Here is a 15207-nt window from a genome sequence, read left to right on the forward strand (position 1 = left end):
ACAAGCACTGCGATACCTCGACAGTCAATCTGAAAACCCAGATGGCTACTAACGGGCAGGGAGCATACACAGTGTGGATACCCAAAGGGAGGAGTCATGTCCCAGGCTGCACAGAGTAGGACGGCTCAAGATTTCATCACGCCACTCAGAACAGCGTGCAATTTAAAACTTATAAGTTGTTTCTTTCTGGAATTTTCCATTTCATATTTTTGTACGCGAGTAAACTGAAACCACAGATAAGGGGGGACTACTGTACTTGTTTCTACCACAATTAAAAAAAGAAAACGGCAATAGATCTCTTACTTTTTCTTGCTGTGTCCCTCCCAACCTTTCACATTCTAAAGGTGCCAAGAACTGCTCCAGGACACTGTCTTTCTTCTCCCAAACTACCCTACAGAAGCAGCCAGCTAGCACACTGCTCTTAAGAGTCAAGAGGTCAGGGCTGCAGTCATATGAGAGATGGGGAAACTGCTAGGAAAAGACATCAGGTGAACTGACCTCCACGTCTAATTGTGACGGTATCGCCCGGCCTAGGAAAGTGAAGACTGGCGTGCTGGACCCTCAGCTGAAGGACCCCTAGAGCAAAGAATGAGTCGTCTTTTACGGGATTTGTTTAAACCACGAAGAGGAGATAATCAACAGAGATGCTGGCAACAAACTCCTTGATGACCAAGGCCACATGCCATCCTTCTTTGCATCCCTCTGATATCTCACTCTTACAAGTCATTCAGTAAATACTTGTTCACACTGAGGACAATGACAGGCTGATAACCACTGGCAAAAAGAATGGATCTTTTGTCCAGAAAAAAGCCTACCAGAACCAAGCCTCATGCTTATTTTAATGAACGAATTAAGACCATTTCTATAATAAAAATTGCCACTGATCTCACAATAACTCTTATTAAAAAGTTGTATAAAACTACGTTTTCCTTGCAAGCGGATACCATACTGTCTAACACTTGGTACTTGGAAATTTCCCCTCCAAAATACTGTATCTCTTTAAACTAACATCACACTAATTACATGCTATAATGAGATAGCCACTGGCAGCATCTAAGATCCTGCCACACAGGTCATTCATTTGCCAGAAAAAAAATTGCTTGTCTTTTGGTCGAGTCTGTAGACAAGAGAAGGGGTTTCCCGCTGTACATGATTTTTATTGGTGGTTATAAAACCAAAAAGCTATAAAATCAAGCTTCCTGAATATTTACATTAACAGGCTCTTAGCCATTCAGTTAATGAAAACGAAAACAACTGCTTTAATTACATACTTAAAAGGGCTTCAGCAGAAGGAGAAGTCTCTAACTGATATTTGTATATTCCATGGTAATGAAATTAGATGCTGCCTCTAAGCTGTTTAAAGCAGCTGTGAAATACGTATACACACATGTATTTTATTCTTAAAAATACACCCCACTTGCAGATGCCTTTTGGCTCCTTAAGTGCCACAGTTAATAACGTTCATCTCCAGGATCTCCCAAGACCAATAAACTACAAAATAAAATGCACTGGGATCCTTCTGTAAGATTTTTGTTGGATAGAAGATTAATACTTTTTAGGTTAACATTTTAATAGCCTCTTTTATAAGCAGTGTAATTGCTTTGTAATTGTTAGAGTTGGGAATATCATTTTCCACTCACTGTATATCTAAATTTATATAATCTTGACAGGATTCTGTAGGAGGAACCAGATCATCATTCTCTCTGAAACACAAGCAGAATCTCATTGTAAGGTTCTTGAAACACCAAAGGTTCTGCCTCATTCAAGTAAAGTTTGGTCGCTAAATGCATGAAGGGAATCACTTTCCTTTAGTTGTCCTTTCATTTTACCTAAGGCAAATACGCAGTGTGCACACTATTAACAAGTAAGAGCTACCGCCCAGCAAGCAAAAGGGGATGTTCTAGCCAGTTTTTAACAAGAGTGCTTAAAACGCCGCCTCTGTTGGCACAGAGGGCATTTTCTCAGAACATTGTACTGAGGGCATTTTGATTACAGACTATACATGTGTATGTTCCCCTACTAAAATAAAAATGCAATTAGTTTTCCATTTTCAATGGAAATTTGGGGCAGAATATGCGTAACCGCCAAAAAAGGCAAAACCTAATGTTACCTTTAACCTTCCATATCATCAAGATCTTTATTAGAGATACTATCCAGCTATCAAGAAGCCTAAAAAACACCATTCCTGCCTACTTTTTTGATAATAAATAAATAAATTGTGAAATGGTCAAAAGACAGGAAACGAAGAGAGAGAAGAACCGTAGAACTGGGAAGTTCTCTCAAAGATTATCTAATACAATATTCTTATTTCATAGTTGAGAAGACTGATGCCTAAGTGTCTCTAAATTAGCTCTCCAATGAACTGGGACACAGGTCTGTACGCCTTCTACTAAAGTAAGAAAGAAAACGGATATGGCCTCGTTTAAGGGGGACACTTACAACAGCCTCTGGACTAAAGTTTTTTTCACAAGTTACTTAATACTCTTTGTGCTATCCTGTCTGCAGAGTTGTGACAGACACACAGTTAGCTAGCCCCGCAACAGACATTTCCTCTCCCTAACTCGCTAACAGAAGCCCAGTTTTTCCTGGGCAGCTAGCAACGTGCCTAAGCCTAGGTTAGCCCCACTCCCCTTAGCCATACTTATTGCCCTAGTCTCGCCAGTGAGTGGGGGCAGTCTCGTGAAACAGGTCAAGCAAATGAGACTTAAGAGAAAATCGGATGGAAAATTCTGGGAAGAATTTTGTTCCCTGTTAGGCAAGCCCAGGAGGAGGAATTACTTGTTCTGTCCCCTTCTTCCTTCTTGCCTTGAAAAGGCATGTGATGCCTAAAGCTGAGGCAGCCATTTTGTGACCTAGTGGCAATAAGTGAACATGCAAAAGATGGCCGAGTTGAAGATTGGAGAGAATTCGGGGCCTCAAGGACACTGCTGAGCAGCTGAACCAACCCCGAGACCACCTACCTCTGAACTTCTCTGAACTACATAATAATAAATAGCTTTTGGTTTAAGCCTCTGCTAGCAGCTTTCTCTTAACTACAGCTGAAAGCAGTCTTGAATTTAAAAGATTCTTTTCTGTGGCATGCTATGATTTTCCTGCCCAACCTCACTCCCGTTACAAACATACATTCTGCTTATACTACATGCAACTAAGAGGTGACAGGATATTTCTCCTGCATAGTTAATAGAGACGAATTCAATTACTTCATAGTTATAGTACCTCAACTCTATGACCCTATTAAAAGAAACGTCATCAGTAGAGAAAACATTAGGGAAAAAAACATGATTTAGAATCATGTCTGTTCTTGATTATGGACTTTGATCGTTCCTTCTGCCATCTCAAATTCTTTTTGGAAATAAGTACCACATAAATAACAAGCTGATAAATGCTACCTATTTTAATTAAACTCTTCTCTTTTAATCATAACTGCCTGTTAGTAAAAAATAAAGTATGAAAATTTCATTCTTGAATTTGCAGCCCCAAACCTGGCCCAGTTGATATTTTCATACACTGATGCCTGTAACCAAAGTTCAGAGACATGGCAGCTTAAACTCATGGCCTTGCTGTTTTCTCCTACTGTAACTGAATATATGGGTTATAACAATAGAATTTGAATATTGGTAAGACATTAAAGTCAGAGCATCCAGCACAGTTACTTAAAAAGTTATTTTAACAATATTTTGACACACATTTAAATATATGTTCATCTCCATGCCTCCTGTAGCACCCATCTCTGCACTTCTCTGGGCCCCATTCTTCCTGTGTCCAGCGTCCAGGAGAATCTAGTACACCCCACAGTCTCCCTCTCTGCCCTCCAATGCTCGTCTCCACCGTGTCCACAGCCCAGTTCTGCCTACAGCCGTTCCCACGATCACTCATGTCTGCTCTGTTCACTCTTCGTCCACAATTTCTTCTTTCTAACCTCACTTGTCTTGTCACCCGTCAGCTTCCTCAAAAAAAAGGTCAGCAGCCTCCCTAGGTGGAAGGAACAAACAACTGCCAGGAGCATCTGCCGTTTCCTCTCAAGTATGTTGCCATCTCTCCCCTGTTGTCATACAAGGAAAAACTGGCTGAGTACTCCTGATTTTGAGCACAGATATAAATGAGTATGGACATATGTATATGTGGGCCCAGTGCTTTCTTAGTTTAAAAAGAAAAAACCCAGGAAGAGCTAATGCTCCCTTTTTAAGCTGTAAAGTGATTTTACCGACTCCTCCCTTCTGTCTACCCTTTATCCACCACTCTCCGATGTTATGTGACCTTCCACCCATTATGGTCTCCAGGTCACACAGCCCATCCCGCACACTAGCATTTTCTCTTCTTCCTGACAAATTAATCAGGTAAGATGGAAACATCACTTTATCGATATAGATGCCTGTGTTAGACTGCTCTAAAAATCTTGAGACGGCACTAGTTTATATCAGCATTTTCTTTTTTTTGTTTAAAGATTTTATTTTTCCTTTTTTTCTCCCCAAAGCCCCCCAGTACATAGTTGTATATTTTCAGTTGTGGGTCCTGCTAGTTGTGGCATGTGGGATGGCGCCTCAGCATGGCTTGACAAGCGTTCAGGATCTGAACTGGCAAAACCCTGGGCCGCCAAAGCGGAGTGCGTGAACTTAACCACTCGCCCATGGGGCTGGCCCCTATATCAGCATTTTCAAAGTGTGATCCAGAGACTCCTGGGGGCGGGGGGGGCGTCCCTGAGAGCCTTTCAGGTGATCCGCAGTGTCAAAACGATTTTTAGTGATCCAAAGATGTTATCTGTCTTTTTCGCTCTTGTTTTCTCATGAGTGTACAACACTGAACCCAGAGGATACATGGCATTTGATAACGGATCACTCTGACAGCTAACAAAAAACATTGTCTGCATATTCTCGTGTTTTTTAGAATTTCCTAAGGTAGCAAGTTTAAGCAACAAACATCTCTGTTTTCAGAAATTAAGTCAGTGTGTTCTCACTGAGAACTTCTATGCTCCCAGTGATAGCCATCTTTGGTTATATCTGCTATAATCTTCATAACCTTGTTATCATCGAACGAATTCACTGAGAGTTTACAGAAAAAAAACCTGAATGTTTTAAACACTGACATGATGAGCTCTTTAAAAGAAAAAGGTCATTTTCAAATTAGAAAGAAAAAAGCCACTGAAGCATCACAGAGGGTAAATTATGAGACTGCAGTGGTTGGAGCAGTGCATAACATAGCTGAGAAACTAACAAAGCTTTGTATGGTTAACCTTGCCGAGTGTCTGCTGGATGAAAAGTCAGTAAAAGAAATCACAGCAATGCGACTTACCAATGATGTGGTATCTTATCAAATTAGAGATTTTGCTGCCAACGTGAACTGCAGGTTAGTATCTCACCTGAAGGACTGTACTTTAGTGTTATAAGTGGACAAATCCACAGACGTGGGTGGACTTTCTGTTCCATTATTCCAGTATCCACATCCACTAATCACCAAAAGGTCTTCTTTTATGTGAATGCTTGGCCACAAATACAAGTGCTGAATTACTCATAGTAATAAATAACTTTTCTAAATCTCATGATTTATCCTAAAACAATCATGTTGCTATCTGCTCTGATGGTACAAAGCAATGGCGGACAGAACTGCTGACACTTTAGCATGAATCAAGGCAGGGGTTAGTACCAACAATCATTATATTCTTTGTTGTCTATCAGTAATTCTAAAAAAGCAGTTTCACTTAACAGTGTCCTTGATAAAACAAAAAAGTTATTAATTTTATTAAATCGCACTCGTGAGAACGTGGGCTGTTTAATATTCTGTGCGATGAAATGGAAGGTACACAAAAGCAGTTCCACTACGTGCCTAACACAATGGCTGTCTTGAGGAAAAGCATTTATGCCATTGCTAGAGTTGGGAGCTAAACTATACAACTTTTTTCAGAGAGTACAATTTTTGCTTAAAAGAATGACTGGCAGACAACTTACAGTTATTCAGACAGGTATTTGGCAGACATTTTTCTCTAAGATGAATAAAAAGAGTCTGACACTTCAAGGAAAAAACGGACAGTATCTGTTCCCAATGTAAAATTTGAACTTTTGAGGAGAAACTAGAATTTTGGAAAACTTGAACTCAACACCAAAATCTTGACCGCTTCCCAATTCTTAAAAACTTTTTTGATGACATGAATGGTCATATCAACAAATGTGATTTGTTACATATTGTGTAATCACATGTGTCAACACTTAAAAGATCTGCATAACTCAGTAAACCGTTATTTTTCAAATGACCAATGTACAACATTACAAAACCACGCAGAGGACGAAGATCCATTCAAAGTACAAGATGGACCAACAGACTTTTAATGTTACAGAGTACAAAAATTTCAGATATGGTTTCAGATTCAATGTTACAACTAATCTTTAAGAATCTATCACTTGTTGGGTTTTGACATAACAAAGAATATTCACAATTACATGAAAAGATATTAAAATACTCCACCCTTTTTCAACTAGGTATCTGTGTACGGCCGGGTTTTCTTCATACACTTCAAACAAAACAACATATCACAACAGATTGAATACAAAAGCAGTTATGAAAATCCAGCTGTCTTCTATTAAGCAATACATTACAAAGAATGGCAAAATACAAAACAACGTCACGCTCCTCACTATGTTTTTTGTTTTGGAATACTTTTTTCATAAAAGTATGTTATTTAACTTTTAATGAGTTTATTTTTAAATGAATAAATATTTCAAATATTTCTCAATTTTAATTTCCAATATGTTAAATATTGATATAGTCCACATAAACAAAAGATCTTTGGAATCCTCAATAATTTTTAAGAGTGCAAAGGTGCCCTGACAACAGAATGTTCAAAAATTGCTGGTTTATAACATCACAAAAAAAGAGCACTTATATGAATGTTACATAAGAGAATAGGCACCTGAAAATGAGTCAGCAGATCTCAGCTCCAGTTCTGGCGCCACTTCTTGCTTGCTTTGGGATTTGGATCAATTACTCAGTCTCTCTAAGGTCTCAGTTTCCTCATCTGTAAAATGGATAATTCATGTCTTGTTGTGAGGATAAAAGACAAAATATGTCAAAGCAATTTATATACTACAGGTATATTCTTATTACAAGGTCTCAAAGTTAAGAGTTTTAAACACTGCTTACGACCGTATTTCTACAAAATTCTCCCTATTCTTAAAAATTTATTACAAACAGCAGAATTTACAGAAAATGCAAAGTAGAGATTTTTGATTAGCCAAATAGCTCAAATGTCCAACCATATAATTTGACTGTATTAAGTTTCTTCCCTACAGTTATAATTGGTAATGTGTATTTTACCTAATTATCATGGATATTTCCAAGTATACACAAAAGTACAGAAAACAGTAACAATCTCCAATGTACCCATCACTCAGCTTCAACAATTATAAAAAATTCGCCACTATTGTTTTATTTATTTCTCATTTGTGTGTGTTGGTGCATATCCTAAAGTTTTTTAAAACAAATATTAGGCATCATTTCATTTTGCCTGTAAATACCTCCATATGTATCTTTAACAGATGATACATATACAGATAATCACAAGACCATTAATATAGATAAAAATTTTATGGTTATAATTCTTAAATACCATCTAATACACATTCCATGTTTTAATTTCCTTATTATCTCCAAAAAAAGATGTTAGTTAGTCTACAGTTGGTTTGTATCATCAAAATATCATTCTTCCCAGCTTCATTTTCAAGTGAACACAAGATTTTTACCTAAAGCTAGGAAAGCAGAAATAATACCATGCTTTATATACCATGTACAGTTTACAAAATGAAGTCAAAAACTATCTTCCTGAGGAATGTGCTTCTCCCCCAACCAAAGAGCAAACAAAAATAACAAAAGATGGGGCCAGCCCCCTGGCCTAGTGGTTAAGTTCGGCGTGCTCCACTTCAGTGGCCCTGATTTGGTTCCCAGGCATAGACCTACACCACTCATGGGTGGCCATGCTGTGGTGGTGACCCACAAACAAAATAGAGGAAGACTGGCACAAATGTTAGCTCAGGGCCAATCTTCCTCAGCAAAAAAAATAATAACAAAAGAAACCCACTACGAAACAGGCTAGACTGGTGACACTTCAGTATTCTAGGAAGTAACCAGAAGAGGACACAGCTCAGCTGCTCAGGAAGAGAAGGAGACAACCACCTGCCATTTCGGAAAAGATGAGGTCAGGTCAGCCACAGGGTCAGGCAAGCTGGAGGTAAGGTCAGGGTCCAGGTTCTAGGATGAACAGACTGCTGAAACAATCAGGTGCCCAAGGCCGTAAGGCGACCTCCTGCAGACTTCAACTCAAAGCTCAAAAAACAGTGTTCTAAGCTCGAGATATAATGGAACCACAGTTAAAAGTAACCGTTGTGAAATTTAATTCAATTTATTCAGCAAACATTTATCAAAAGCCTAGGACATGAGTTGTATTTTTGTTTTAATTTATACAATGCAAACAATAAGTAGCATATAACTCTCTCTGTCTTTCTCTATTAATTGTAAGGGAAAGAATGGAGACATTTAACACTAATTACCTTGCCATATACCATTTCAATTTACGGTGCATCTTTTTTCTGTAGACTGCAGTTTGTCCCACCCCTCACCAAGACACTAAAACAAATCTGAGTTCTACCGTCCCTCCCAAATATTTCTGAAGGCTACATGTCACATTAGTTTTTATCTCACACACCACAGACCCCTGGCATTTATATCTACAATTCTTTTCTAAATGGAGTATTTCATTTAGAAGGAAATCAATGCAACACTAAAGAATTTCCTACCTCCTCTGAAAATTGTTTTCTTTTCCATAGGCTTATCCCAAATACATCAGAATGTATTGTAGATGAAAATTGGTTGGGTCTATATAGACAATTTTTTGAGAGATTTGGTTCCATAGACACACACACACTTAATATAAATCATTTTTGGAATCCTTTACCTCAATTTCACCCGTAAATTTTTTTAAGTTTAAAACCGCAGAAAGAGTAGAGAAGGGGAGGGAACATATTTCTTAAACGATGCTTGAGAAGTATTTCATAAATGTGTCCAAAAACATGAAATAGGCACTAAGAAATTTTTGGTTAACATCATAAAAGACATCCTCTCAAAAACAAAAAAAAACCTGGCAGTCAGATAACTAGAGTACGAATCCAGACCTCACCATTTCACGCTTTTGCTTCAGGTTTCTACTATCTGTAGAAAAACTAAAAACTCTAAGATAGAATTTTAAGATAGCATATCCAGTGAGACCACTAACTCCCCTACCAATCTTTAAGGAGACACAACTAAGCACACAGAGCCCAATGCCGTGCAGATTTACTATTCATCTCCTGTACCATGTGGACAAGACCTTGGAGAGGTGTCATCCTTTACCCAACTTCACCTAGCTGGTCATCAAGCTGAATAGCTTACTTATACTGTGGGTACCTCTTTTGTTGTACGTGTTCTCATACGAGGAACCATCAAAACAAACTTGGAATTTAGCTTAACTTTATAGCACTATTGTGACTATTGTTCCTAATGGAGAATCTAATCTAAGTATACAGCCCAGTATATCACAAACCTAAGAACACTGTAAACAATGATATAAACCTCACTGCAAAAATATGAGATTCTTAGCAAATGGCAGCAAAAGAACTGTAGATAAATTAATGAGAAGTTAAAAACTCAAAGCTTGCAGGCTTCAATCTAAAAAACATTATGTAGGTTTCTTTTAAAAAATTGGTTAAAGATGAAGTTAATGTGTAGACTTCAAATTGATTTGGACTGCAAATAAATATTAAAAAGTTCTATCATTAACATCACTCATCAGGATATCATAGGCAAAACAGGTTATTTACAGAATAAGTGCGACCGTAACTAGCCCTCCATAATTTCCTTGACCTTAAGCAGTACTATCTTCACAAGACATCACTATTTGACATCAAATTTTCCACGCAGTGTTTACTTGTTTATTGTTCTTCCGTCTTCCCCCACTAAGATGTAAGTTGCATAACAGCAAAAACCTTACTTTCCTTTGTATGCCCAGTTCCGAGAACTGTGTCTGGCACATAGTAGGGGCTCCAAATACATTTGCTGAATGAAGAGTTGGATGAATGGTCTCCCCCTCTTCCTTTCCTCCATACACACGTTAACCATCTTTTAAGGCCAGGGTTAAATTCTATTATCTTTATGAAGATTACCTCCCCAATCCTCCAATCTCTTTCTCCTTTACACAATTTGGCACTTCCCAGCTGTCCAGTAATTGTTTATCTTTGCATATGTACATACCTCCCATAGAATTCTTATACTCCTTCTCTCCTTGTTAAGGGCATGGACCCATGTCCCGAGCTTTTGATATCCACCTCAGTCCATGTAAATAGTGTACCACTAATAAATGTTTTGCTTGATTGATTATATCTGTAGTTAATCCAGAAATCAATTTAGTTAAGTTTTAACTTTTTATAACCCATCCCTCCCTTTCCAATAACTCAACTGAAATTGCAGTGGGTCCCCCTCTATTTTAAATTGATCGTTGGCAATTTCAAGTTTTACAATCTCATGTAATTATAACTTATGCCCATAATTGACTTTATCTATTCCTCTCCCCCAAGATTAAATTTTTTATGTAATAAAAAATCATGTGACTTTTTGGTGATACCTATAAGGAGGTATGTAACCCCAATCAAAGAGGAGGTAAAGTTTCATTACCCTCTTTCTTGTTGCGGAGTTATTAGAGGGTATTTTTTCCCTTTACACCTTCTTCCTTTCATAGCAAGATGTATCCCATTTCCTCCTTTACTGATCACACCCCTGGCAAGCTTTTATTATTTCTTTGTACCTGTCCTTGGTAATCTGCCTTGGATTCTTCTTTTTGCGCCACTCCTGTTTCCTCCCCTCATTTATTTGATTACATTTTGAACTCCCTTTCTCAGTCTGCGTACGAAAACAGCCTCTTCTTAAAGCATGAGCCTACTTCTTTAAATCTAGCCAAGCTTTGTGAACCCCATCCCTTCATATACTCAACTCTTGATTATCTGGGCTAATGAAATGTAGAAAAATATCAGATTATCCACAACACAAGAAAATCAGGAAAAAAGTTGACAGCTGGCTTTGGAATGTATCATACGTAGCTCTGGGCAAGATTTACGTTCTTAATTATGTTTTTGCTTAAGCCAACATTAATAACATTTTCTTTTATGATGGTGGATATCTGTCTCAGTTTTAAATTTTGATGAAGTTAATTTAAAAAGAGCCAATCAAGTATCAATTGTGGCTTTTCCTATGAAACTTTTTAAACAAGTTTTTTCAATCTGTTGAAATCTGTCAGAAAATCTGATTTCTGTTTCTCCTGTTTCCTCCCTTTTCATAGGATTTCTGATCCAAATCAGCTTACCCTACATTAATTTACTTCTTCAGTTTAAAGTAGCATTTGCTTGAAAATGGAAATCCTTTTAAAAACATCAGGCATCCAGTGAAATTTTTACTCCAAATAACATAGGACAGAAAACTCCACTTTTTTTTTAGTACTCCAGGAAATGTTGGATGTCTAAGACAAATTACACTGGTAATTCTGGCAAATTATATTTAGTAGGATATTATGATTGGCTGAAAAACAGAAACACATTAACACTGGACAGCTCTGCGAGTCAGCTTCATCAATATATAATCCCATAGGCCAAAACCTCTATGGAATTAAATTCCCAGTAGAGGCATTTATAGAAAACAGCATCAAAACAAACTCACACATAAACCCTGGCCGTTCTCCTGACCCCAGCCTAAACACTGCTCCCATCTCAGACCTGATCTCAGCCTCACTTCCACAAACAGGTTTTAAATGTATAAGAAAAAGGAAAGGAACTGGGTTAACAGGATCTTCCCTTTTGCCCCCTTTTCAGTTACTGCCATCAAGCTTCTGGCCAGAGACCCCCCTAATCCTCAATTTTACATGACTATTTTTACTTATTATTCAATTATTTTACATCCGAATGTAGGTTTATAGGGCTTGAATTGACTTTTTTTCATACGCTATTCACCATACTACCAACAGAATAAGAATAAACTCACTTTTAATTTTTCCCTCTTGTGGAACTTTGATCAATACAAATGATTTTACCTAAAAAACAACTTGTGGGCTGGTGTTATTTAGCCCAAATTTTTACGAAGATGTTAAATCTTAACCAAAAAAACCCACAAAACTTTTAACAGTAACCTTCCACAGTCCTCAAACTCAGTCAATTCTACTTTATTTTTTTTAAAAAACAACTTTCACGATGCCTCGTCGCATTTGGACTAAAATATCTAAAATAAAGCCACAATTCTTAGTATTTCAATATACTTCCCTAGGTTGCTGCCTTCACCCAATACAGAACTCCACAAGCCTCAATGATCTGCTCCCGAGCTGCATGTCCACCAATATCCATGATTCTCAAGGAAAAGTAAATACTTTAAGTAACTAACTCAACTGGCAAGAATTCTTTTAAAAATTTACCTTAACTTTGAAAATCTCTTTTCTTGATGGAGTTCGAAATCGTATAAATCCTGAGGAAACAGTTGTCACCTTTGTGTACTCTCAATCAGCCCCATAAAATGAGTGGTAGAAAGAGGTATTTCTCTGACAGTCTTAAGTTCCCCAAATAGTAGTCAGAAGGTCACGGATGGTAAATTTCTCACACACACACACCGGAAAGAAGGAAAAGAAACATACCTGGTCATTTTCTAAACAGGTTTGATAGGTTGGCTCACTTTTAAGAGCAGAGTATTTACTTATAATCTTTTAAAGCAGAAGTGGCAGCCAGAGCACTGGGTAAATAAAAACTTCACAGAGTTTTAAAAACCCTGCATCTCAACTCACTTCCCCTTGGTTCAAGGGGACGGCACAGCAAACCCCACGGCAAATGAGATTATGCAACAGGTTTTTCCTCTCCACTTTATTCATCACAGGCTGCTTAGAAGGTGTGCTTTCTCCCAACAATTTGAGACACTCAGAACTTTAGGCTCTTTGCAGCTGACGTTTAATAAACTTCTTTAGGATTTTGCACTATCCATTCATTTTCCTATCTACTTGCATTTTCTCAAGTTAGTTACCAGGATTTTTAGGAAATAAACTCAGCCTTTGGAAACTTCAGGTTTGCATAAATATTTTCCTCCCTGGCGTTTTATTACATAAAACTACACATGATAAACAGACCCTCGGTTGTCTGCCTGGGCTTTTTTATTTCTCACGTTGCACGGCTGGTGTAAATAAAGAAGTCACCGGCGCACCGGGGCCCCCAACACCATGCCCCGGGCCCCAGCATGCCAACTGAGTTTTTGGTTGGCTGGTTTGGTTTAAGAAAGCAGCACCGTCACCACCCAGGTGGCCTCGCTGCTCACACCAAAGGCGAATTGGGGATAATGGGAACAGTCAGGCCGGGGCCCCACTTGGCAGGCGTGTTGGGTAACAGCCGCGCCTGGAAGGGAGCAGCTTCGGCCGCGAAGGGAGCGCGCCCCGCGGCGGGAAGCGGCCGCTGGGCCCCCCTCGCCGCGGCGCGGCCGGGGGCGCACGCACCGAGACCCCGCGCGGGCCGGCCCCCAGCGAGGCCTACACCCCCGCCTCCAACGCCCGTGCGGCCGCGGGCCGCGGGGGCCCGCAGCCCGCCTTCCGCAGAGGGGCCCCGGCCGCCGGGGCCGGCGGAGGCGGCGGCGCAGCGCGCGGCGCCGGGCACCCCGAGGCGGGCGCGCCGCGGAGCGTCCATGCTGCCGGCGCGGGCGGGCGCCGCGAGCCCCGCACCCTCCCGCCTGCAGGCTGCGCGCGGCCGGCCGGAGGCCACTTACTTGTGGGGCTGCCGACCTCCCGACTCCGTCTGGGGGAAACGAGCGTTGTCACGGCGTCTCCCCTGGGCCCCGCGCCTCCCGGACTGGCGAGGCGCCGCCGCCGCGGAGCCGGGAGGGAGGCTGCGCTCGCGCCCGCGCCCGTCCCGTCGCGCTCTCCTCCGCCGCCTCTTCTTTTCACTATATTATCTTCTCCGTCTCTGCGAGGCGGGTGGGGGCGGGAGGCTTAGGCAGAGAAGAGACGTTTGCCACTTTTCTTCACTCTTTCTCTTCCACTACCCCCCCATCAGCCTTGAAAAAACAATGCTGAAAGTGGTGAAGAACTGGGGAGGTGAAGGTGGGGGGCCGCGTGGGGCAGGCGGAGGGGGGAGGCAGAGGTGATAATAATCGTTGAAAAACTGGTGAAAGCCCCCCAAACAGGGATACGCAGAAAGAGGGGGAAAGGCGGGGGGGTGGGGTGGGGGGTTGGGGGGAAAGAGAAAGAGTCGCTGGTCAGGAAACTTCAAGCGCGGATGAGGTCATTGGTTTAAAAATAAAGAGATGGCGTCACTTGAAACCAATCCCAGTGAATGAACTCAGCGGAGCCCGGGGGAAAGGAGGAGACAGGCGAGGGCAGGGCGCTGGGCGCCGGGCGGGGCCGCGGCCGCCGAGCCCCGCGCGCGCCTCCGCGCCTCGGCCGCGCCGCTCGGGGAGGGGTCGGGGCACGTTCCGCTCCAGGGTTCGGCGGCTCCGAGGCAGGTTCCGCAGGCGCCGCTGGGAGGAGCCGGCGCGGCCCGAGGAGGCGGCCCCGCGGCCTCCCCTTCCGCGCCCGCCGCCGCCGCCCCCGGCTCCCGGCCCCGACCCCCGGGCCGGGTCCGCGCCGCGGCCGCGCGCCGGCAGCGCTGCGCCCCGACAGGTATTTCAGGGTCCCCCGGCCCGAGATGCACAGCCTGCGCCTCCTCCTTGGGCTGCTTCCAGCTGCCTCCCCAGCGCGCAGAAACGCAAACAATGATTTGAGAGAATTACAAGCGCTCTTGAAATCGTCTGACGAATCCCAAATGCAGGGCACGGCCGTCTGTTAGGAAAGAGAGGTTACAGGTACTTCAGGAAAATCACACCAGTGCTGTCAGGCATTCGGCCATCTGGATGTGTTTGTCGTCGAAAGCCCCCACTTGAATGTTCCTAACTTTCATTATTTCACTCTGCATATATTTACTTAGTTATGCTTACGAGTTTAACGAGTAGGGGCAGCCTAAAATTCTCTTTAAAAATGTTTTCTACTTCGGGCAGCACAGAATCATCTTTAAATCGGACCAGAGGTTCAGTGCCTCTTGAGAGGTGCAAGACCCTGTTGATGTAACGCCACACACTTCGTGCGGTTTTTATTTGGATTCATTAAAACAGCTTGCTTTGGAGACTACATTACACACTTTGGAA

General features: G+C 41.4%; 1 protein-coding gene across 8 annotated transcripts in view; it reads right to left on the reverse strand.

Moving 5' to 3' along the window:
• DUSP16 (dual specificity phosphatase 16) overlaps window positions 1-15207 on the reverse strand; it is a 95353-nt gene that overhangs the window by 64995 nt on the left and 15151 nt on the right. For 2 of the 8 annotated variants that reach the window (XM_070619123.1, XM_008513522.2), the window contains one exon: window positions 6902-7006. The gene's annotated coding sequence lies outside the window, so the exon portion shown is untranslated. Of the gene's footprint in view, window positions 1-6901; window positions 7007-8160; window positions 8327-10269; window positions 10386-12469; window positions 12899-13794; window positions 14567-15207 lie in introns of those variants that run through there. The other 6 variants (XM_070619122.1, XM_008513519.2, XM_008513521.2 and 3 more) reach the window with 6 other exon arrangements.

The sequence above is a fragment of the Equus przewalskii genome, chromosome 5, assembly GCF_037783145.1.
Source record: "Equus przewalskii isolate Varuska chromosome 5, EquPr2, whole genome shotgun sequence".
Classification (NCBI taxonomy): Eukaryota; Metazoa; Chordata; class Mammalia; order Perissodactyla; family Equidae; genus Equus; species Equus przewalskii.